At 45.5% G+C, this 24,058-nt stretch overlaps 1 long non-coding RNA gene across 1 annotated transcript; it reads left to right on the top strand.

The window, feature by feature from the left end:
• The first annotated feature begins 823 nt into the window (after positions 1-823).
• Positions 824-17,228, top strand: LOC116984115. Its single transcript, XR_004414889.1, has 3 exons — positions 824-836; positions 1,740-1,744; positions 17,199-17,228. It is a non-coding gene; the product is annotated as an uncharacterized LOC116984115 (long non-coding RNA).
• Positions 17,229-24,058: the final 6,830 nt, after the last annotated feature.

Genomic DNA, 24,058 nt, shown 5'->3' with positions numbered 1-24,058 from the left:
CTCCATACCCCCTGATCCCTTTAGCCACAAGGGCCACATCTAACTCCCTCTTAAATATAGCCAATGAACTGGCCTCAACTACCTTCTGTGGCAGAGAATTCCAGAGATTCACCACCCTCTGTGTGAAAAATGTTTTCCTCATCTCAGTCCTAAAAGATTTCCCCCTTATCCTTAAACTGTGACCCCTAGTTCTGGACTTCAACATCGGGAACAATCTTCCTGCATCTAGCCTGTCCAACCCCTTAAGAATTTTGTAAGTTTCTATAAGATCCCCCCTCAATCTTCTAAATTCTAGCGAGTACAAGCCGATTTCACACAGAAAAAGACAAAAGTCCCTTGAAAATGGTGTCACAGGTAGAGAGGATGGCCATTGGCCTTAATCAGTCAGAGTATTGGGTATAGAAGTTGGGAGGTCATGTTGCAATTATATCAGACGTTTGTGAGGTGGCATTTAGAATATTGTGTTTTGGTCATCGTGCTATAGGAAAGATGTGGTCAAGCTGGAAAGGGTGCATTGAAGATTTACGAGGATGTTGCCAAGTTTATTCCTTGAAGCACAGGAGGATGAGGGGGCGATCTTATAGAGGTATACAAAATCATGAAAGGAATAGATCGGGTAAATGCAAAGTCTTTTGCCCGGAGCCAGGGAATTGAGAACTAGTGGGCATAGGTTTCAGAGGAGGTAGTTGAAGCAGGTACTATCACAATGTTTAAGAAACATTTAGACAGGTACATGGTTAGGTCAGGTTTAGAGGGATACGGGCCAGATGCAGATAGGAGGGTCTAATGCAGATGGGGCATGTTGGTCAGTGTGGGCAAGTTAGGCTGAAGGGCCTGTTTCCATGCTATATGACTCTATGACTCTAAAATATCGGAGTAACTCAACGGGCCAGGCAGCATCTCTGGAGAAAGGGAGTAGGTGATATTTCAGGTCGGAACCCTTCCCCTTCTTCAGACAGAAAATAGTGGTTTATGGGGGGGGGGGGGGGGGGGGGGGGGGTAGGTGGGAATAAACTTGAGGTGAGAAAAGGCCACAACACATCAGGGCTGGCAACAGATGACCTCAGGAAGTTCCATTGTTGGCTGGGAAGATGTGATAACAAGAGGAATACAAGGATGCGAACAGGAGAATAGGTAGGACGACTAGGGTGGGGGAAGGGTTGAAGAGAGGGAATACTCTTGCTTGTAGAGCAGTCCATTTTACCTGCAGAATCCTCTCCATCAAGGTCACTTGTTCAGCGTGCCACACGGTATGATATGTGCAGTTGAGCATGGGTGGCTGTGGGCATGGCTGCAGAGATGCTCACAACACCTGGTGACATGGCCCAGGAATGTTCTCCGTCTTGATGGCATGGAAGTCATGTGCTGCTCTAAACATCACCCGCTTGCTTTATACAAACCGTTCCATCTGACAGTGTGTGCTGCAGGATCTCCTCTAGATAATCAATCACTGTTAGAGCAGTCACGGTGGCACAGTGGTAGAGCTGCTGCCTTACAGCAAAAAACAGCGCCAGGGTTCGATCCCGACTACGGATGCTGTCTGTATGGAGTTTGTACGTTCACCCCGTGATCTGCGTGGGTTTTCTCAGAGATCTTCGGTGTCCTCCCACACTCCAAAGACGTACAGGTTTGTAGGTTAATTGGCTTGTTTAATTGGCTTGATAAAAATGTTAAATTGTTCAAGTTGGCAATATGCAGAGTACTGCCCTGCCGACTACAAAATTCAGAAGGCTCAGAAGGTTATGTTCCTCGACCCGGAGGGAGAGTAGTCAACCCAGCAGATGGAACTGACAGTCTTGCCAACACGGCAGGGACAACTGAAGCAAAAATGTAATAAAGGGGAACTGCAGATAGTTTAGTTCATTTTATTTTTGAGATACAGAGATACAGTGCGGATCATGGACCTTCGGCCCACCGAGTCCGTGCCGACCAGCGATCCCCATACATCAGCACTATCCAACACATTAGGGACAATTTACAATTTTTTACCAAAACCAATTAACCTTCAAACATTTACGTCTTTGGAATGTGGATGGAAACCGGGGTACCGGGCGAAAACCCACGCAGTCACAGGGAGAACGTACAATATCTGTACAGACAGAACCCCTAGTCAGGATCGAACCTGGGTCTCTGGCACTGTAAGGAAGCAACGTTACCACTGCGCCACTGTGCTGCCCCAGTTGCTGGTTTATACCAAAAACAGACATAAATTGCTGGAGTAACTCAGCGGGTTGGGCAGCATCTCTGGAGAGCATGAGGTGACGTTTCGGGACCGTTCTTCAGAATGATTGTAGGGGGTGAGGTGGGAACTGAAAGCAAGAAAAGACCAGGATAAATCAGGGCCAGCAACAGATGAGCTCTGGCAGGGTAATTCCCTGATAGTGTGGGAAGGAACTGCAGATGCTGGTTTACACCGAAGATCGACACAAAATGCTGGAGTAACACAGCAGGACAGGCAGCATCTCTGGATAGAAGGAATGGGTGATGTTTCGGGTTGAGATCTTTCTTCAGACTCAGTCTGAAGCAAGGTTTCAACCTGAAAAGTCACCCATTTCTTCTATCCAGAGATGCTGCCTGTCCCGCTGAGTTACTCCAGCATTTTGTGTCTATCTTTGGTTCTCTGATAGGCCAATTGTTGGCTTGGGATGGCATGATCCCAAGAGCAATACATCATTGCAAATTATGGAACTGTTGAACCAAGAATGTGGCTGGTATATGGGAAATATATCCAGAACAAAACAAATACAACCCTGACCTAAACACTCAGAGAATGTCTGGCTGTGGTTTCTTCAATTGCCATTTTTTAACGTGTAGATCAACAAAGCAAAGAAGTACCACTTAACCTAACTCCAGGATGGATGCCATAACTCTCTGGCAATCCAGGCTTTTATAACTTTATACCCACTGGGAGCGATATAGCTGTTTTTGAACACAATCTTCTGAAGGAGATGACAAGTAAACAACAAAGTTGTATTAATAAAAACCTCCAGGGCAATATTTCTTCTGTTTTCTTTCAAGTTAACAAAAAAGCAGAGGCATGAGGGTGACCTTTACGAGGTGTGTAAAACCAAGAAGGGTTGCATATAAGGTGGATGGTTGCCGCCTATTCCCCAGGGTGGGGAAGTCTAAAACTAAAGGACATAGGTTTTAGGTGAAAAGATAAAGATTAAGAGGGGCAACTTTTGTACAAAGAGGGTTGGTGTGTGTGGGCATGGAACAGGCTGCCAGAGGAAGTGTTAGAAGCAGATACAATAACAACATTTAGTGTCTTTACTTAAGACATTTAAAACAGGCTCTTCCACCCACTTAATCTACAAACCTGTACGTCTTCAGAGTGTGGGAGGAAACCAGAGCACACAGAGGAAACACGTGGTCACAGGGAGAACTTACAAATTCCGTACAGACAGCACTTGTAGTTAGGATTGATCCCGTGTCTCTGGTACTGTAAGGCAGCAACTCTACCGCTGAGTCATTGTGCTGCCCCTGTCGTCATAGTGTTATATAGTATAGAAACAGGCCATTTCGCCAAACTTGCCAATGCTTACCATGATGCCCCATCTACACTAGTCCCACCTGCCTGTGTTTTGCCCATATCGATTTAAACCAACCCTATCCATGTATTGTCCAAATACATTTTAAATGTTGTTGTAGGACCTGTCTCAACTATCTCCACTGGCATCCTGTTCCATACACCCACCATCCTCTGTGTGAAAAAGTAGCTCTTCAGGTTCCCATGAAATCTTTCCCCTCTCATTTTAAACGTATACCCCATGGTTCTTCATTTTCCTACTCTGAGTAAGACTTTGCGAAGGTCTCGACCCGAAACGTCACCTATTCCTTCTCTCCAGATATGCTGCCTGTCCCGCTGAGATACTGTAGCATTTTGTGTCTACCTAACCCATCTATTCCATCTATTGAAAAGACTCCTGGAGAGTTTGATGGATGGGTAAGGTTTGCAGAGATATGGGCCAGGTGCAGGCTAGTGGGACAAGCTGTGTAAGGCAACTTGGTCAACGCGGACAAGTGGGTCAAGTGTAAAATATTTATCAGAGAAAGCGACAATGAAAATCAACGAAAGCGACAACGGCAAAGACATTTTCAATGGAATTAACAGCCATGGAATAATATTACGGCCGGATTTGCTCAGGGTAGGATTGTGTGTCCACCATCTCCGACTGTTTCATTAATGACCTGCCATCCATCATGAGCTGACAACCAGGAAAGTTTGCTGCTGATTTTACAATGTTCAATCCTATTCACAACTGTCTCTTGTTCCATTAACAGAATGAAAACACGTCAGTCAGTGCTGTTTAGCTGAATGTACAGACATGGGGATGTCAGAGAGAAACTTGATGAAAGGTACTCTATTAACGTACCTGATATATTAAATTGCTTTACAAACTATTTTTGCAAATGCATTGATGAGCTGGATTCCTCCTTTTGTCCTACTGGTTACTTGCAAAGTTGTAGCAATATTCTCAAAGTGCGCCACTGTTTCTTCAAACACCAGGTTAGGTCCCATGGAAACACACAATTTTTCTTTCAACTGCAATTGCACAACCTTAATCTTCAGTTAATGTGTAAAGTCATATCTTTAAATATAGCCTGCATGTAAATATTAGATTTGCTTGTATTGAAATATGTGTGATGAAACTCCTGAGTCACTAAATTAAGTACTATCCTTCAGTATTTGAAGAATGTTCTCGAAATGATAGCTCGCTCATTGTGATGTCATCACTCCGGTGTTCCTCGGCAGCTCTCGGTTGCTGCTTAGACCGAAGCTCTTGGCTGCTCTAGGGTGAGAGGGAGAAGGGGGAGGAGAGGGGAAGGAGTAGGTATGTTACAATACTTACCTTCAGCGGCGCTGCAGTTCTGCCACTGGCCGTGTGCGCGACTTTGGCGCCTTTGAGGGCGGGGGGGGGATTAAAATGCCGTTTTCTCCAGCCTGTCCGAGATATATTTTCTCGGGCTGCTAGCTGATGCTGAAAAATCGTTCCGACTTGAGTTCTCGGAAAAATGTTTTTTAAATCGCGGGACAATTTAATCGCTGGATAAAATAAAAAAGCGACTTCTAATGCCGTCAACACCGACAACGGGATGGATCTCACGTAGGGGACAAAACATGAGGTAAGTCGTGTGTTTTACATATAAACTTGCTTCTTAGGATGACTTTAATCAAAATTTCCTTGGCGAAAATGTGATTGTAACCCCATACGAACCGGCAGTGTTTTTCCTGCCGATATGGGGTTCAAATTCACTGCAACCGCAATATTCGAATCGATCGCGTTCCACAAAAACCCACTCACAAGATGATTTAAATGGCCATTAAGTTACGGGAATTAAACATTAAATTCCTTCCATTTGGCCTATAAATTCAGGACAATGAGATTTAAAAATCATGTTATATTGTGAACTCTTGTGCGAATGTTATATGGACACTTAGGCAATTTAAAAATGTTAATCTTTTCTTAAGAAATGGATAGATGTTTAGATCTAGTAATTGAATTTTGTAATTAGCTACAATTAGGTAACTAATTAATTATATGCTTTAATTTCAGGTCATCCAAGTAAGATTGTTTCATATTTGTTTCAGAATGCTTCAATCTATAATAACTGAAAATTTCTTTCAGTTCTCTTAATTTTTAAGAATGTAATGGGCTTTTGACTGCCCACGATCACAGCTTTTGTGTTAAGTCAATGGAAAAGCAATAGGGAACAAGATGCTAATTTCCGAGTATGAAAATGGCCATAACTTTTTTAATACTGAAGATAGTGAATTAGGTGTCAAATTAAATTTATTTTTATGCTTTATCTGATGGGATAAATTGCAGACTTGATTTTTAAAATCTCAAAATGTTGTAACATTGCTAGAAGGAGAGAAGAGGGAGAGGGTGGAGGAGGGGGGGGGGAGCGGGGGAGGAGAAGGGGAGAGGGAGGGAGAGGGGAGGGGGTGGAAGGGGGAGAGAAGGGGAGGGGGAAGGGGGGGAATGGGAGAGAGGGGGAAGGGTGAAGGGTGAGGCGAGCGGGCGGTGGGCCTCGGGGGCTTCCAGGACCTTGCGGAACCTCATGGAACCTCGGAAGCCCAACCAAATTATTGCGTGTTCAGGTGCTTCAATCCAGAGGCCTTGGGGTGGGTGGATGACTGAGCTGCAGGCGGGGAAGGGCGGAGTGGGGCGGACGGCCCACTTGACTGCGAGCGGGAGGTGACAAAATGACTGCAAGTTGTGGGCGGGATTTGTAACTCGCAGCTTGTGCAAAAACAGTGCTCTGCAGGCTGCACGTTGAAAACTGTACACAACTGGCCGCGAGGAGCAGAGCCATTGTGACGTCATCAGCTCGTTAGCTTTAAACAAAATCTCAGATTTGTGAACAATTTTAAGAAATAACATGGGAAATATTGAATCAAATTTTCAGATGAGGCGATTTTTGAGATAATGAGGTAAATCGCTATCGAAATATGTAAAAATATCACCGTTGGCGCATTGTGTTTTCGAGGAGATGTGAATCACAAACAAATCACACACACACAAATCCACAATACACAAACACACAAATACATCCACATCCAAGATCAGAGTTATAATAGTTACTAGACCAGAGAGAGGGGGGCAGAGGGAGAGAGAGGGGGTGGAGAGGGAGGATGGAGAGGAGGGGGGAGGGGTGGGGGGAGGAGAGGGGGAGGGGAGAGGGGGAAGGGAGGAGAGGGGCGAGGGGGAAGGGGTAGGAGGTGAGAGGAGGGAAGGGGAGGGAGAGGGGTATGGGGGTGAAGGGGGAGGGAGGAGAGGGAGGGAGGAGGGGAAGGGGGAGGGAGGGGAGTGGGGGGAGAGAGAGGGGAAGGGGGGAGTGGAGCGGGAGTGGGGGGGGATGGGGGAGAGGAGGGGGAGGGGGAGAGGAGGGGGGAGGGGGAGAGGAGGTAGTGGGGGAGAGGAGGGGCAGGGGAGAGGAGGGGGAGGGGGGGAGAGAGAGAGAGAGCGCAGACGAACATGCGAGCGGACGGCGGGCCTCGGGACCTCGCGGGACCTGTGAAGCCCTTGGAAGCCCAACCAAATTACTGCGTACAAATTTCACCATTAGCGTGTTGTCTTTTCGAGGAGATGTGAATCACAGATAATCAAAGCACACAAATAAATACATCCACATCGAAGATCAAAGTTTTATAATAATAGAGATAAGATAGGAGCAGAATTAGGCCATTTGGCTCATCAAGTCTACTCCACCATTCAATCATGGCTGATCTATCTTTCCCTCTCAACCCCATTCTCCTGCTCTCTTACCAATCAAGAATTTATTAATCACTGCCTTTAAATAACCGTTGATGGTCTCCACAGCATTCTGTGACAATGCATTCCACAGGCTCATCACCCTCTGAATAAATAAATTCCTCCTCATCTCATTCCTAAAGGTGCTCCTTTTATTCTGAGGCCACGGCCTCTGGTCCTCGACTCCCCCACTAGTGGAAACATCTTCTCCACATCCACTCTATCCAGGCCTTCAATGATGTAACCTCTCATCCTTCTAAACTCCAACGTGTACAGGTTCAGTGCCGTCAAACGCTAATTTATTTATGCTTATAGCTACCAATGTGATTTGTATGAACTACCATAACATCAAATACAACTCCAAGGGTGTACATAATCCCTCATTGCCAGTCACGTTTTATGCCATCTGTAGTTTCCTATCTAGGCCACTGTGGAGCAGTAGCGGGCTCAGACCATTGCTCAGACAATGTGATTATGGTTCAGTTACACCTGACTGTCATATGTACCTAGGTACAGCAAAATTCTTTATTCTTGCATACAATCTGCTAAAATCATGCAGTAGACTTCACCTAATTAAGGACGAGTCGCACTCTTCTCCCCTCCTCCATCAGGCAAAAGGTACAGAAGTGTGAAAACGCACAGCACCAGATTCTGGGACAGTTTCTTCCCAGCTGTTATCAGGCAACTAAATCATCTTACCAACAACCAGAGAGCAGTGCTGAACTACTATATACTACTTTGATGTCGCTCAAACTATCCTTGAGCCGACCTTGCTGGCTTTACCTTGCACTGTACGTCATTCCCTTATCATGTATCTATACACTGTAAATGGATTGATTGTAATTGCGTATTGTCTTTCCACTGACTGGTTAGCACGTAACAAAAAGCTTTTCACCGTACCTCGATACACGTGACAATAAAATAAACTGAATTGAACTGAACCTAGGTAGTAGACAAAGAGTCGCCATGTTTCTGTCGCTGACAAAGTTTCACAAGTTCTTAGTACAGTCTTATCTTCTGGCAGTGGCGAACCAGGCCTGCTGCTGCATGTGGCTGCAGTCGGCCCTCCACTGGGTCCCTCTTCATTCTCAGTAACCCCCCACCTCGTTGGGGCCCTCTTTGTTCTCAGCGGCCTCCCACAAGGCACCTCTTTGTTCTTGGTGGCTTCCCACTAAAGGGTCGGTCCCACGAGCATGCGACTCCATGCGGCAAGCGCGACCTAAAGGGCCGGTCCCACCAGCATGCGACTCCATGCGGCAAGCGCGACCTAAAGGGCCGGTCCCACCAGCATTCGCCTACATGCGGCAAGCGCGACCAAACCAGAAGCCGGGGCTGCGCGGAGGTCAAGTGAGTGACATGAAGTTCGAGGCGGTGCGTACGGCGTCGAGGCGGCTGCGCAGAGTTCTTTAACACGGTCAGTTTTTCGGAGCCCCGCGCGATGTCGGGAGCAGCTCCGCACAACTCCATACGGCTCCGGCGATTGAAGTGGGACCGGCCCCGCGAGGCCGTACAGCTCAAGCAACCACATTAGGTCGCGCTTGCCGGATGCAGGCACATGCTGGTGGGACAGGCCCTTTAGGTTGCGCTTGCCACATGGAGTTGCATGCTCGTGGGACAGGCCCTTAAGGCCCCTCTTTGTTCTTGGTGGTCCCCCACTGTGTCCCTCTGTTCTCGGTGGCACCCCGGGTCCTTCTTTGTTCTCGGCAGCATGGTCCGCTGGACCCCCCACTGGGCCCCTCTTTGTCCTCTGCTGCCCCCTGCCGGGTTGGTCTCGGCCCACCAGTCGCTCGGCTCCGCAGAGCATCCCGGGAGTCTTCTACAACTGCCGGCTAAATCCTGGGAGTGGGAATGGTGAAATTACTGATTACATTTTCACATTTACCTTTATCCATTTACTTTGACTAGTTCCCCTGCTCTCTGCTGGCTGCATGGCTTGCCATCTGATTCTTCGAAGATTCTCCTGCTCATACAAGGCACTGGGTTGAAACACAGTGGCATTTCTGAAGGAGCCTGACAATAGGCAGGGCAAGATAACCTGCTTCTTATGCAGCCCAGTCGCTGCTGTAAGCACCCACTCCCTCCCACAATGGCATGCCATCGCTCCAGTGCACACTTCCTTTAACAATACAATGCTCAAACCTCCAATTTTCTTCAGCCAGACCTTTTATATTCTGAAGAATTATTATAGTATGAAGAAGTGTCCTGACCCCAAACATCACCCATCCTTTTTCTCCAGAAATGCTGCCTGACCCGCTGAGTTACTCCAGCAGTTTGTATCTATCTTTGTTATAAACCGGCATCTGCAGTTCCTTATTTCCACCATTATATTCCTACCCTATGTTTTCTAGTTTTGTTTATTTAGTTTAGTTTAGTTTAGTTTATTATTGTCCCATTTACAAGGTACAGTGAAAATCCTTACCACTCGTTCCTTAAATTTAATGTTTCATGTATTTTGTGTTTTTTTTATGACTGCTGGCGAATCAATTTCCCTCCTGGGATAAATAAAGTTCTATCGTATCATAAAATTTATTTCACTGTACCTCGGTACATGTGGCAATAAAATACCATTGAACCATTACTAATTTCATTATATTGTTTCGATACATTTGACAATCAAACAGTTTAGACCCTTGACCATGTTGGTACATGAGATAAAAATAAAGCTATGTCTAAACCTTAAGGGCATGTCCCACTGTACGAAGTAATTTAAGAGCTCTCTATCGACTTTAAAAAAAATCAAACTCATGGTAAGCAAGTAGAATGTATGTAGCGGGTACGTCGGAGCTCGGGACGAATCTTAGCGGCTCATAACGCTAACGGCAGGTACTCGGGAAACGCGGTAAGCTTGTGAAGACTCGTGAAGAATTTTCAACATGTTCAAAAATGTCCACGAGAGCCCCGAGTACCTATGAGCGGCTATTACCGTAATTCTCCAAGTTCGAATTAGGGGAAACTCGGGAGAACTCTTGAATTAGCTCGTACAGTGGGACAGCTTATTAAGACCTTACTCTGTTCAACCTGTGTTTATCTGATGTACCTCATTTGTCCCACATTAAAATAACTCAATGTAGAGGCAATCTCAATTCCTCAGAACATGTGAGGAGCCTATACTTCCCCTAAGGGACTGTCGATGAAAAATAATACATTCGCAGACACAGAGGCAGTGGCTAGTGGCACAGTGGTAGAGTTGCTGCCTTACCCTCCAGAGACCCAGGTTCCATTCTGACTATGGCTGCTGTCTGTATGGAGTTTGTACTTCTCCCTGTGGCCGCGTGGTTTTCTCCGGGTGCTCCGGTTTCCTCCCACATTCCAAAAGACGTACAGGTTTGTTGGTTAATTGGCTTGTGTAGGATAGGACTAGTGTTGATTGACGTGGACTCGGTGGGTTGAGGGGCCTGTTTCCACACTGAATCTCTAAACTAAACCAAACTAAATTTATCTCCAGGAGATCTTCCGATTTCCATTTCCCGAAGGTGAGAGTTAAATCCTGCCTCAAGCATGATCTTGCCATCTGTTGAGCTACTGTGACAGCCTGTCTGTGCTGTAAGATGGACCTTCCCTTCATGCAAGATGATAGCCTCCAGCCACTCAGTTTCAGCCATCTGCTGACATCAATTCAACATTTATCACTGCCATCTGCAGCTCAAGAAAGCACTGCTCAGTGCACTGCTAATAAAAGACACAAAATGCTGGAGTAACTCAGCGGGTCAGGCAGCATCGTCGGAGAATGTGGATAGGTGACGCTCTGGGTCTGGACTCTTCTTCAGACTCTTCTTCAGACTGGTTATGGTGGTGGGGGAGGGGGGGGGATAGAGCAGGGTGGGGAAAGCTGGAAGAGAGGAGGGGGCAGCACAAAGCTTTCCAAGCGATAGGTGGATACAGGTGAAGGGAGGTTTTGATAGGTAGATGGTTGGACAAAGGCCAGCCATGAAGTGACAGAAAGTGCATGATAAGGATAGAAGAAGTGCAAATTGTGAAGCCAGAGGATGGAATGGGGTTGAAGGGGACAGGGGAAGGGGGAAGGAGAGAAATGGGTGAGAGACAGATCCCATCACAAAACATTATCTTTCCATGTTATCCAGGGATGCTGTCTGACCCACTGATTTACTCCAGCACTTTATATCTTCTTCTGAACTACATAGCCTGTCCAATAAAGCAAAGGACACAGAGTGCTAGAGTCACTCAGCAGGTCAGGCAGCACCTCTGGAGCACATGGATAGATGACGTTTAGGGTCAGGCCCAATCTGAAGAAACGTCCCGATACGAAATGTCTCCAATCCATGTCCTCCAGAGATGCTGCCTGACCCGCTGAGTTAGCACTGTGTCTTTTTTTTGTCATAAACTGGTGTCTACACCTTGTTGCACTGTACGTAGACACTCTGGGGAAGGAGGGAGCCTGGGACAGCCCAATTTCCCTGGGTCCTGCTGGCAGCTCCTCCACCAAACCTCGAGAATGTCAGCAACCACAGGACAACGTGATGAAACCCTGAGCTCGCCCGCTGAGCTTGCCGGGGAATTGCCGACCTTGCTGTGGAAATCTCTGCCAAGTGCAAAGACAGAGGAAGGTCCTGCTGAGATTCATTGCAGTCTGATGCCGACGAAGGTTCCTGTGGATTTGTGAGCCCTTTCATTTGCACATGGATTGAGGGGCTTTGATGAAGAACGTAGAACATAGAACTTAATGGTGTCACTGTGGTGCAGCGGTAGAGCTGCTGCCTTACAGCGTCAGAGACCCGGGTTCGATCCTAACCACGGATGCTGTCTGCACAGAGTTTGCACGTTCTCCCTGTGACCACAGGGTGAATCTGAGTTTGAGTTTAGTTTATTGTCACGTGTATCAAGGTACAGTGAAATGCTTTTGTTGCATGCAAACCAGTCAGTGGTAAGACAATACATGATTACAATTGAGCTATCCACAGTGTACAGATACATGATAGCATAGTTAAAGTTAGAAATGCTGCTGTTAGAGTAGAGATTTAAAATAGTAGAGCGATTGTAATGCATGATTGCAGATCCATTTCTGTGACTAGCGCACAAAGAATCGCCTGGGTTGGGCACCATCTTGGATGTGCAGGTACGTAGGTTATTTAGCTTCTGTAAATTGTTCCGAGTGTCTAGGATAGAACAAGTGTATGGAGTGATCGAAAGTTGGTGTGGACGCGATGGGCAAACGGCCTGTTTCCGTGCTGCGTTTCCAAAATAAAATATGCTAAATAGAAAGGTACGGCGAAAGAACAGGCCCATTGGCCCACAATGACTGCGCCGAACATGGTGCCCAGTTAAATGAATCTCATCTGCCTGCACGTGATCCATATCTTTCCATTCCCAGCACATCTATGTGCCTATGTAACAAAACACTCTTATATCTGCCTCCACCACCATTATAGCCACCCACCACTCTCGTAAAACAAACTTGCCCCACACATCTCCTTTAAACTTTGTCCCTCTCACCTTAAAGCAATGCCCTCTAGAATTAGACTATAGGCAAGAGATACAGTGTGGAAACATGCCTTTCGGCCCACCGAGCCCACGCTGACCACCGATCACCCATACACTAGTTCTATCCGACACACTAGGAACACAAAGAACCAATGAACCCGTGCGTCTTTGGAATGTGGGTGGAAACCGGAGCACCCAGAGAAAACCCACGTGGTCATGGGAAGAACGTATAAACCATACAGACTGTGCCCATGGTCAAAGTCAAAGTTGTAAGGCAGCAACTCCACCACTGGGCCACTGTACTGTCCTGTTTAGTCTTTGACATTTCCACCCTGAGGAAAAGGTTCTGACTGTCTTTTTATATTTGTCTGTTTATATTTGTGTTGAGAATTCATGGACCCATGACAGCGCAGAAACTGGCCCTTCGGCCCTTTGGGGCCAACCATCCCACATTAATACCTATTTATCACCCTCCCCACCTTCCAACCTATTCCACACTGATTCCATCCCTCCCCTGAAAACCGGGGGCATTTATGAAGATCCTCTAACATAGAAACAGAAACATAGAAAATAGGTGCAGGAGTAGGCCATTTGGCCCTTCGAGCCTGCACCAGCATTCAATATGATCATGGCTGATCATCCAACTCAGTATCCTGTACCTGCCTTCTCTCCATACCCCCTGATCCCTTTAGCCACAAGGGCCACATCTAACTCCCTCATAAATATAGCCAATGAACTGGCCTCAACTACTTTCTGTGGCAGAGAATTTCACAGATTCACCACTCTCTGTGTGAATTTTTCTTTTCTCATCTCGGTCCTAAAAGACTTACCCCTTATCCTTAAACTGTGACCCCTTGTTCTGGACTTCCCCAACATCGGGAACAATCTTCCTGCATCTAGCCTGTCCAACCCCTTAAGAATTTTGTAAGTTTCTATAAGATCCCCCTCAATCTTCTAAATTCTAGCGAGTACAAGCCAAGTCTATCCAGTCTTTCTTCATATGAAAGTCCTGCCATCCCAGGAATCAGTCTGGTGAACCTTCTATGTACTCCCTCTATGGCAAGAATGTCTTTCCTCAGATTAGGAGACCAAAACTGTACACAATACTCCAGGTGTGGTCACACCGAAGGCCCTGTACAACTCCAGTAGAACCTCCCTGCTCTTATACTCAAATCATTTTGCTATGAATGCTAACATACCATTTGCTTTCTTTACTGCCTGCTGCACCTGCATGCCTACTTTCAATGACTGGTGTACCATGACACCCAGGTCTCGTTGCATCTCCCCTTTTCCTAATCGGCCACCATTCAGATAATAGTCTACTTTCCTGTTCTTGCCACCAAAGTGGATAACCTCACATTTATCCACATTATAATGCATTTGCCATGCATTTGCCCACTCACCCAACCAATCCAAGTCACCTTGCAGCCTCCTAGCATCCTCCTCACAGCTAACATACCAGCCCCCCAGCTTCGTGTCATCCGCAAACTTGGAGATGTTGCATTCAATTCCCTCGTCCAAATCATTAATATACATTGTAAATAGCTGGGGTTCAAGCACTGAGCCTTGCGGTACCCCACTAGTCACTACCTGCCATTCTGAAAAGGACCCGGTTACTCCTACTCTTTACTTCCTGTCTGCCTGCCAGTTCTCTATCCACATCAATACTGAACCCCCAATACCGTGTGCTTTAAGTTTGCATACTTATCTCTATGTGGGACCTTGTCGAAAGCCTTCTGAAAGTCCAGATATAACACATCCATTGGTTCTCCCTTATCCACTCTACTAGTTACATCCTCGAAAAATTCTATAAGATTCGTCAGACATGATTTACCTTTCATAAATCCATGCTGACTTTGTCCAATGATTTCACCACTTTCCAAATGTGCTGCTATCCCATCTTTAATAACTGATCTAGCGTTTTCCCCACTACCGATGTTAGACTAACTGGTCTGTAATTCCCCATTTTCTCTCTCCCTCCCTTTTTAAAAAGTGGGGTTACATTAGATACCCGCCAATCCTCAGGAACTACTCCAGAATCTAAAGAGTTTTGAAATATTATCACTAATGCATCCACTATTTCTGGGGCTACTTCCTTAAGTACTCTGGGATATAGCCTATCTGGCCCTGGGGATTTATCCATTAATCTATTCAATTTACCTAACAACACTTCCTGACTAACCTGGATTTCACTCAGTTCCTCCATCTAATTTGATCCCTGGTCCCCTGCTATTATTTGCAGGTTATTTATGTCTTCCTTAGTGAAGACAGAACCAAAGTAGTTATTCAATTGGTCTGCCATGTCCTTGTTCCCCATGATCAATTCACCTGTTTCTGACTGCAAGGGACCTATATTTGTTTTAACTAATCTTTTTCTCTTCACATATCTATAAATACTTTTGCAGTCAGTTTTTATGTTCCCTGCCAGTTTTCTTTCATAATCTATTTTCCCTTTCCTAATTAAGCCCTTTGTCCTCCTCTGCTGGACTCTGAATTTGTCCGTCCTCTGGTAGGCTGCTTTTTCTGGCTAATTTGTGTGCTTCATCTTTTGTTTTGATACTATCCCTGATTTCCCTTGTTATCCACGGATGCACTACCTTCCCTGATTTATTCTTTTGCCAAACAGGGATGAACAATTGTTGTAATTCATCCATGCGGTCTTCAAATGCCTTCCATTGCATATCCACCGTCAACCCTTTAAGAATCAATTGCCAGTCTATCTTGACCAATTCACGTCTCATACCCTCAAAGTTACCTTTCTCTAAGTTCAGAACCCTTGTTTCTGAATTAATTATGTCACTCTCCATCCTAATGATGAACTCAACCATATTATGGTCACTCTTGCCCAAGGGGGCACGTACAACAAGACTGCTAACTAACCCTTCCTCATTACTCAATACCCAGTCTAAAATAGCCTGCTCTCTCGTTGGTTCCTCTACATGTTGGTTTAGAAAACTATCCCGCATACATTCCAAGAAATCCTTTTCCTCAGCACCCCTGCCAATTTGATTCACCCAATCTATATGTAGATTGAAGTCACCCATTATAACTGTTTTACCGTTGTTGCACACATTTCTAATTTCCTGTTTGATGCCATCCCCAACTTCACTACTACTGTTAGGTGGCCTGTATACAACTCCCACTAGCGTTTTCTGCCCCTTAGTGTTTCGCAGCTCTAGCCATATCGATTCCACATCCTCCAAGCTAATGTTCTTCCTTTCTATTGCGTTAATCTCCTCTCTAACCAGCAATGCTACCCCACCTCCTTTTCCTTTCTGTCTCCCTCCTGAATATTGAATATTTCTGGATGTTCAGCTTCCAGCCTTGGTCACCCTAGAGCCATGTCTCCGTGATCCCAACTATATTATATTCATTAATAACTATCTGCACATTCAACTCATCCACCTTATTACGAATGCTCCTTGGAATCGGAAGTGGCAGCGCTGTGAAACGGCTGTGGCTCGCCTGCAGTCCGTCTGTTTTTACTTTTTTGTGTTGTTTTTTTTGTGTTGTTCAGTTAAACTTTTGGTTATTAGGTTGTGTTATGTGGGGGGGGGGGGTGAAACAGGCTTTCTGTCTCTCCCTTCAGGGGAATGCGACTTTCTTGTAGTATCCCCCTTCTCTTCTCCCCGTCTGAGCTGAGGCCTAATGGCGGAGCTGGTGGCCTCCAACCTGCTACCGACCTCGAGGCTCCGGAGGTAGAGCCAGCCAGGACTTAACAACGCGAGGCTGGCCGTCTCCGAGCTGCTGCGACGTTCAGGCAGCGGCACGACTCGGCGCTCCGGTGAGGGCGGACGGCGCGGGGCTGAGACACTCCTGTGAGGGCGACCCGGCTCCCGGCGGGAAGGTGCTCCCGTGAGGGCGGCCCGTTGCGGGGCTGAGACGCTGCCGTGTGGGCGGCCCGGTGCGGGGCGGAGATGGTGCTCCGGTGGCTGAGGCTGCGGCGACCCGAATCCGGGGCTCGGCCGCGGGCCAGTGGACGACATCGTCGGCAGCTCGCGGGTCACAGGTTGAAGCCTGTTTTCCGGAGCTCCCATGGCAGCAGCTGCGTCCGCTGGACTGGAGGGCGGCAGCTTCGACCATCCCCGGGCCGCGGAGCTTGAACCGCGGGACTGACTTACCATCGCCCGGTGGGGTATCGCCTCAGCGCAGAGGGAGAAGAGGAGGGAAGAGACAGCAACCCTAAGACTTTTGCCTCCATCACAGTGAGGAGGTGCTTGGTGAACTCACTGTGGTGGATGTTAATTTGTGTTTATTGTGTGTTGTTTATTATTACATGTATGGCTGCAGGCAACGAAATTTCGTTCAGACCGAAAGGTCTGAATGACAAATAAAGGATTCAATTCAATTCAATTCCTTGCATTGAGACACAAAGTCTTCAGGCTTGTTTTGACAACACTCTTACCCCTTATACAATTATGTTGAAAAGTGGCCTTTTTTGATTTTTGCACTGGATTTGTCTGCCTAACCTACCGACCTGCACATCTCTACGATGTTCAGGTGAAATTGGAGCATCCGGAGTAAGCCCACACACTCACAAGGCGATCATGTAAACTCCACACGGACAGCGATGGAGGTCAGGATTAAACAAGGGTGACTGGAGCTATGAGGCAGCTGCTCTGGTCGCCATGGTGTTAAAAATGGCCTTTAACCTCGTGTTTCTGGTCATTTTCAGGTTCGTATTCCCTTTCACAAGAGGTTAGGTCAGAACAAGTGTTGACAAAAAGAACTAAACCATCTGCAACCACTAGCATTAAGACCGATTGTTACAGGTAAGAGGATTAATTAGAGAAGATTACGTTTTGCAGTCCAGGATGCAGCTGAATGAAGGAGCATGTATTTATTCTGAAGGCAATAAAATATTAAATGTCGTACATCAGACAGAAACAGAATCTTATTTCAAATTAAGGCAGGAAATGATCAACAGGCAAAATTAACATAAATGTGAATTACAAAACAGATGTATTAAGGGAAGTATATAATGAATATTAAATATTAGTAATAAATCATTAGAGATAGAGCAAACATTTATTTTATCTCATTTGTTGACTATTAAAATCCAGAGGCTGGTCCATGTGTGTTGGAAGGAACCGTAGATGCAGATTTACACCGAAGATAGACACAAAATGCTGGAGTAACTCAGTGGGTCAGGCAGCATCTCTGGAGAAAAGGAATAGGTGACGTTTCAGGTCGACACCCTTCTTCAGACTGAGCGTCAGGGGAGAGGGAAACGAGAGATATGAACAGGTACATAGAACAAATGAATGAAAGGTATGCAAAAGGACAAACAACATCTTAACAACATCTAACCTATAACAGGGTGACCAAAACTGAATGCAAAAGATGTGCGGGTTTGTAGCTTATTTGGCTTTTTTTAATTGTCCCCAGTGCGAAAGTGGGGTAACAAAGAACTTATGTACGGGCGATCAATAGTTGTTGTGGACTCGGTATGCTGAAGGGTTTGTTTCCACGTATCTTTAAACTAAAGTAAAAAATGATGGGCCGAAGGACTTGATTCTACACTGTATGTCTCTAATGTTACCACATGAAGGCAGTATATGCGGTCAAAACCATTGTTGTTTATGGGAGAAGACTGTGAAGAGATTGGGGAAGAGAACAGCATTTCAAAAGTAGTTGCTTGGATCAAAATCACTTTCAAAGCACCTCAAGCTTGTGAAATAGACTTACAGGTATGGTCTTTTAAAGAACAATAGGTATTTCATAATTATACAGGTTTGTTCAATAAAGGGTCTTGCTTTCCTTCGTGCAGCAGCATTGCTGCAACATTAGCTGTCAGCTGAACCCTTGTCATAGAATCATACAGCATGGTAACAGGCCTTTCAGCCCAACTAGCCCACACTGACCAACATGCCCCATCTACACTAGTCCCACCTGCCTACATTGTGATAGTACTTGCTTCAACTACCTCCTCTGGCAGCTCATTCCATACATCCACCACCCTTTGCATGAAAATGCTACCCCTCATATTCCTATTAAATCTTTCTCCCACTCATCTTAAACCTATGTCCTCTGATTCTCGATTCCCCTACTCTGGGCATGAGACTCAGAGTGTCTACCCGATATATTCCTCTCATGATTTTGTATCAAAGAAAGTCTGAGCATGTGAATATAATTCCAAGCCAATGTCAAAGGATAATGTCATGTTCATGAAAGGGTATTTCAAAGTTTGTAAAAGAGCTTGGAAAAAGAAAAAAAGAGATAAATGGTTTATTCGAGATTGCTAATCGGCAACTGAGCAAGCATTTATGAAAGGTTAGGCTGCTATTCTTGGTCCATTAATGTCTGCATGATAACGCTGCATCTCCTTTATCTGAGATAGACACAAAATGCTGGAGTAACTCAGTGGGACAGGCAGCATCTCTGGAGAGAAGAAAAGGGTGATGTTTCGGTTCGAGACCCTTCTACAGACTGAGCCCTCTACCTTTCGCCAGCTGTTGAGTTTATGACAGCATTCAGTCAGAGGATTGTACAATGATACATGGGGCACAGAAAGCAGTCATCGTGTCTGGGAATTGGCAACATGCAACTTGAGGATATTTTTTACTTATAGCAATCGTGATGATAAAGCTTGTCATTCTACTGCAATGAAAATGGATGACTTTCCACATTAAACCTGGTTCCTGTTGGGTGACTTAGTTTGTGATTAACGAATTTACTGTTTGACCAACCCTGATGCAGTCCGATCTTCCAACCTACATCATTGTCGATCTTGAACATACCTTTTGTCTGCGCTTTCGCTTTAACTGTCGGGCGGCACAGTGGCCAGAGTGGTAGAGTTGCCACCTTACGGTGCCAGAGACCTGGGTTTGATCCTGATTACGGATGCTGTCTGTACAGAGTTTGTACGTTCTCCTTGTGACTATGTGGGTATTCTCCGGGTGCTCCGGTTTCCTCTCACATTCCGAAGAAGTGCAGAGTTTGTAGGTTAATTAGCTTCAGTAAATTGTTCCTGGTGTGTAGGATGGAACTAGTGAACATGTGATCGTTGGTTGGCATAGACCCGGTGGGCAGAAGGGCCTGTTTCCATGCTGTATCTCTAAACTAAACTTAGTCTAAACTAAATTGTAGAGCTATAATGGTATAACACTGTATTTTGTGATCTGGTATTTTTCTCTTTGCACTTCCTATTGTTCTTGAGTATGGCTTAATTGTACTCATATATAGTATGATTGGACTGAATAGCACACAAATGCAGCATTAATATAACCTTTTTACACTTCTGTAACAATTAAAATTCAAGAATGTAATCTTGCGCTGAAAAACAGGCGGTAAATTAATGTTAGAACAACGAACCACAGATGCTGGTTTATACCAAGGAAGGACACAAAGTGCTGGAGTAACTCAGCGGGTCAGGCAGCTTCTCTGGAGAAAAGGGATAAGAGATGTTCCGGGTCGGCACCTTAAATTAAGCAGATTGATTATAGCCTCCATGTATGTCCAGGTCTTTATTATAGAGCTATAGAATTACAGCTCATTCCAGATATCCCCCCCCCCCCCCCCCACACCCCTCTCTGTGTACAAAAACGTATCAAATCTCCTTGAAATTTCTCCCTTCTAACCTTCATAAGTTCATGTTCATAAGTGAAATGAGCAGAATTAGACCATTTGGCCCATCAAGTCTACTCCGCCATTCAATTATAGCTGATCTATCTTTCCTTCTTAACCCCATTTACCTCATAACCCATCAAATTTCCTGCCTAGGGTGGACCTGGAGCCTCATATAAGCCAGAAAGACACAAAATGCTGGAGTAACTGAACGGGTCAGGCAGCATCTCTGGAGGAAAGGAATTTGGTGATGTCTTGGGTCGAAATCTTTCTTCAGACTGAGAGTCAGGGGGGTATGAATAGGGGGTTCAGAACAAATCAGAACTGGCATTGATGACCAGGGAAATGTGGAGCTCACAATGGTCCATTGTTTGCTTTGGAAGAGGTGATAACAAAAGGATATATGGATGCAAACAGTGGAACTAGCAGGATGACTGGGGTGGGGGGGGGGGGGGGGGGGGGGGGGGGGGGAGGGAGAGAGCGATGCAAGAGTTACTTGTGATTAAAGAAATCAATATTCATTTCGCTGGGTTGTAAGGTGCCCAATTTGGGTAAGGATTTCATCCCATTTATTGACGTGATTTTAGCTTTTATTTCCCAATAATCCAATAGTTTATATGGTCATCATTATCAATTGGTTTTTTTAAAACTCCACATTGGCTTTGATGCACTTTCCATTCATGCCTCTGGGTTGCTTATCCGGGACTCTGCATTACAAGCTTAGTAATTTAATTACTGCATCACCATCATATTCCTCCAGTCATAACTCTCTGCTTTCTGTCTCTTGGCCAATTTCATTGATATGTTGCTAATGAATCTTCAGTTATCTGGAAGTAATTCTTGCCATTTCTGTGGGGCTTTATCAAACTATATTTGAAAGTCCCCGCCATTAAGTGCATCACTTTTATTAATCCCTTCTAATACATGATTGAAGAGCTCATAGAATTTGGTCAGACATGTACGTCAAATCTTGAGGGGATACAGGGTGTATTTACCCAGAATAGAGAAATCAAAAACTGAGGGCACATTTTTTTTGCAGTTCTTATTTTTCAGTGACACAGCATGGAAACGGGCCTTTCGGCCCACCAAATCTGCGTTGACCATCGAACACCCATACTAATACCATTGTATGCATTAGGAGGAATTAACAGAAGCCAATTAACCTACAAACATGCACGTCTTTGGGATGTGGGAGGAAACTGGAGCATCCGGAGAAAACCCACGCAGGTTAGGGGGAAAACGCAGAAGCTCCGTGCAGACAGCACCCGTAGTCAGGATCAAACCAGGGTCTCTGGCGCTGTGAGGCAGTAACTCTACTGCTTCGCCACTGTGGCACCCCCTAAGGAGCGACGGGCAAGATTTAATACGAACCTGAGGGGCAAACTTTTTACTCAGAAGGTAGTGGGTACATGGAAAGAGCTGCTGCTGGCAGAAGTAGTTGAAACATCACATAGGATATTCCAACTTTTCGACTTTCTAATTTGTCATGCTGCTTATTATAGAATAAGTTGTGGCAGGTGCTATAACAACACTGAAAAGACATTGGTACAGGCGAGGGGTAGCTTTTCCACACAGAGAAAGGAAGGCATATGGAATGAGTTGCCAGAAGAGATAGTTCAGTCAGGAACCATAAGAACATTTAAAATATATTTGCATAGGAAAGGTTGAGAGGGACATGGGCCAAACGCGGATAAATGGGACTAGCATAGATAGGGCATCTTGATTGACATGGATAGATTGGGCTGCAGGGTTTGTTTCCATGCTGTATGACTCTCTGATCCTATGGCAAAGAAGCGTCTTACAAACTCTGATAGTTAAGCTATAAATTTAGCTCTCCCTGGACTATAACTGGCTCTCTTATCCTCTGGTGAGATATGGGTTAATGGTTTCATGGGCTTATTAATATTCCATTGGTACCGGTGATGGCGGTGAGTTGAAGATAGGCTTAACCTCCCTGATCAATTCACTGAGAACTTCATTATAAATGATTACCACCTGAGCCCAGTATTTAGAATGTCATACGAACCTTTGAAGGTGGACCCTTCATGGAAATTTTACAATAATCTGCATCACAAATTAGCAACAACATAAATTTTGCAGCACGGAGATTAAAGAAAAAGTGGTCAAACTGGAATAACCTACAGGATGTTTCACTGAGGCACCAATGTGCGACAACCCACACAATGCTTCAACCAATGCTTTTAGTGTCATCTCAGGCTTTGACAAGCAGACATTGCTTATCCTTCACTGCCGTTTACATGAAAGCAATGCTCTGTAATCTTATAATTAGCTTTGTTGATGAATCTTTCAAATTGAATGAATGTGGCATCTGGTACTCCGGGGTGAGACTTCAAGCAATGACTTCCCTGCCCAGACAGGGGTTCTAGAGTCACAGTAAAATGCTAGCCATTTCAACTTCCCATCCCATTCCCACACCGACTTTTCTGTCCTGGGCCTCCTCCATTGCCAGAGTGAGGACACACACAAACAGCACCATATTTTGCTTGGGTAGCTTACACCCCAGCTGTATGAATATTGATTTCCCTACATTCAAGTAACCTTTACATTCCCACTCCATGCGTCCCTCCCCCCACCCTAGTCATCCTGCTAGTTTATTTCAAGTCAAGTCAAGAGAGTTTATTGTCATGTGCCCCAGATAGGACAATGAAATTCTGGCTTGCTGCAGCACAACAGAGTATTGTAAGCATAAATACAGAATAGTTCAGTGTGTCTATATAGCATAGACCATATATATACACATAAATAAACAGATAAAGTGCAATAGGCTGTTATAGTTCAGAGTTTGTTTGATGGCGAGTTTAATAGCCTCATGTATGTGGGGAAGAAGCTGTTCCTGAACCTAGATGTACCAGATTTCAGGCTCCTGTACCTTCTACCTGATGGCAGCGGAGAGATGAGTGTGTGGCCAGGATGGTGTGGGTCCTTGATGATGCTGGCAACCTTTTTGAGGCAGTGACTGTGATAGATGGTGGGGAGGTCAGAGCTGATGATGGACTGGGCAGTGGTCACAACATTCTGCAGTTTTTCCCCCTCCTGGACGCTCAAGTTGTCGAACCAAGCCACGATGCAACCAGTCAGCATGCTCTCTACTGTGCACCTGTAGAAGTTCGAGAGAGTGCTCTTTGACATACCGACTCCATAATCTTCTCAGGAAGTAGAGGCGCAGATGTGCTTTCTTTATAATTGCATCAGTGTGCTGGGACCAGGAGAGATCTTCGGAAATATGCACCCACAGGAATTTGAAGTTCTTGACCCTTTAAACCATCGACCCGTTGATATAAACAGGATTGTGGGTCCCTATCCTACCCTTTCCGAAGTCCACAATCAGTTCCTTGGTTTTGCTGGTGTTGAGATCCAGGTTATTGTGCTGGCACCATTTGGTCAATCGGTCGATCTCACTTCTATGCTCTGACTCGTCAACATCAGTGATACGTCACACAACAGTGGTATCGTCGGTGAACTTGATGATGGAGGGGCAGCTATGATCTCCTAACCTACCTTACTGTGGCCCGGAGTGCAGAATATAATGTTATCGGAGATTCTCTGGCCAGGGCTGCCGTTCAAGAGCTCCTTTCAAAGGGGATGACCAAGCTGGCGTGCAAACACAGAGTGCAGGCAAATGAAACACCAAGGGAGGGGATGCTCCCGCTGCTGCCGATGATGCATAGACAGGTTCTGGGATGGATTGCAAGTGAAGATATTGGAAAACAAAAAATAAAATATAACGTACAAAAACAAACGACCTCCCTTCCAGTGACTCCATTTACACACCA

This window comes from Amblyraja radiata, chromosome 2, assembly GCF_010909765.2.
Source record: "Amblyraja radiata isolate CabotCenter1 chromosome 2, sAmbRad1.1.pri, whole genome shotgun sequence".
Classification (NCBI taxonomy): Eukaryota; Metazoa; Chordata; class Chondrichthyes; order Rajiformes; family Rajidae; genus Amblyraja; species Amblyraja radiata.
Note: the sequence above shows the minus strand (reverse complement) of the source record. Positions and strands in the feature narration are given on the sequence as shown.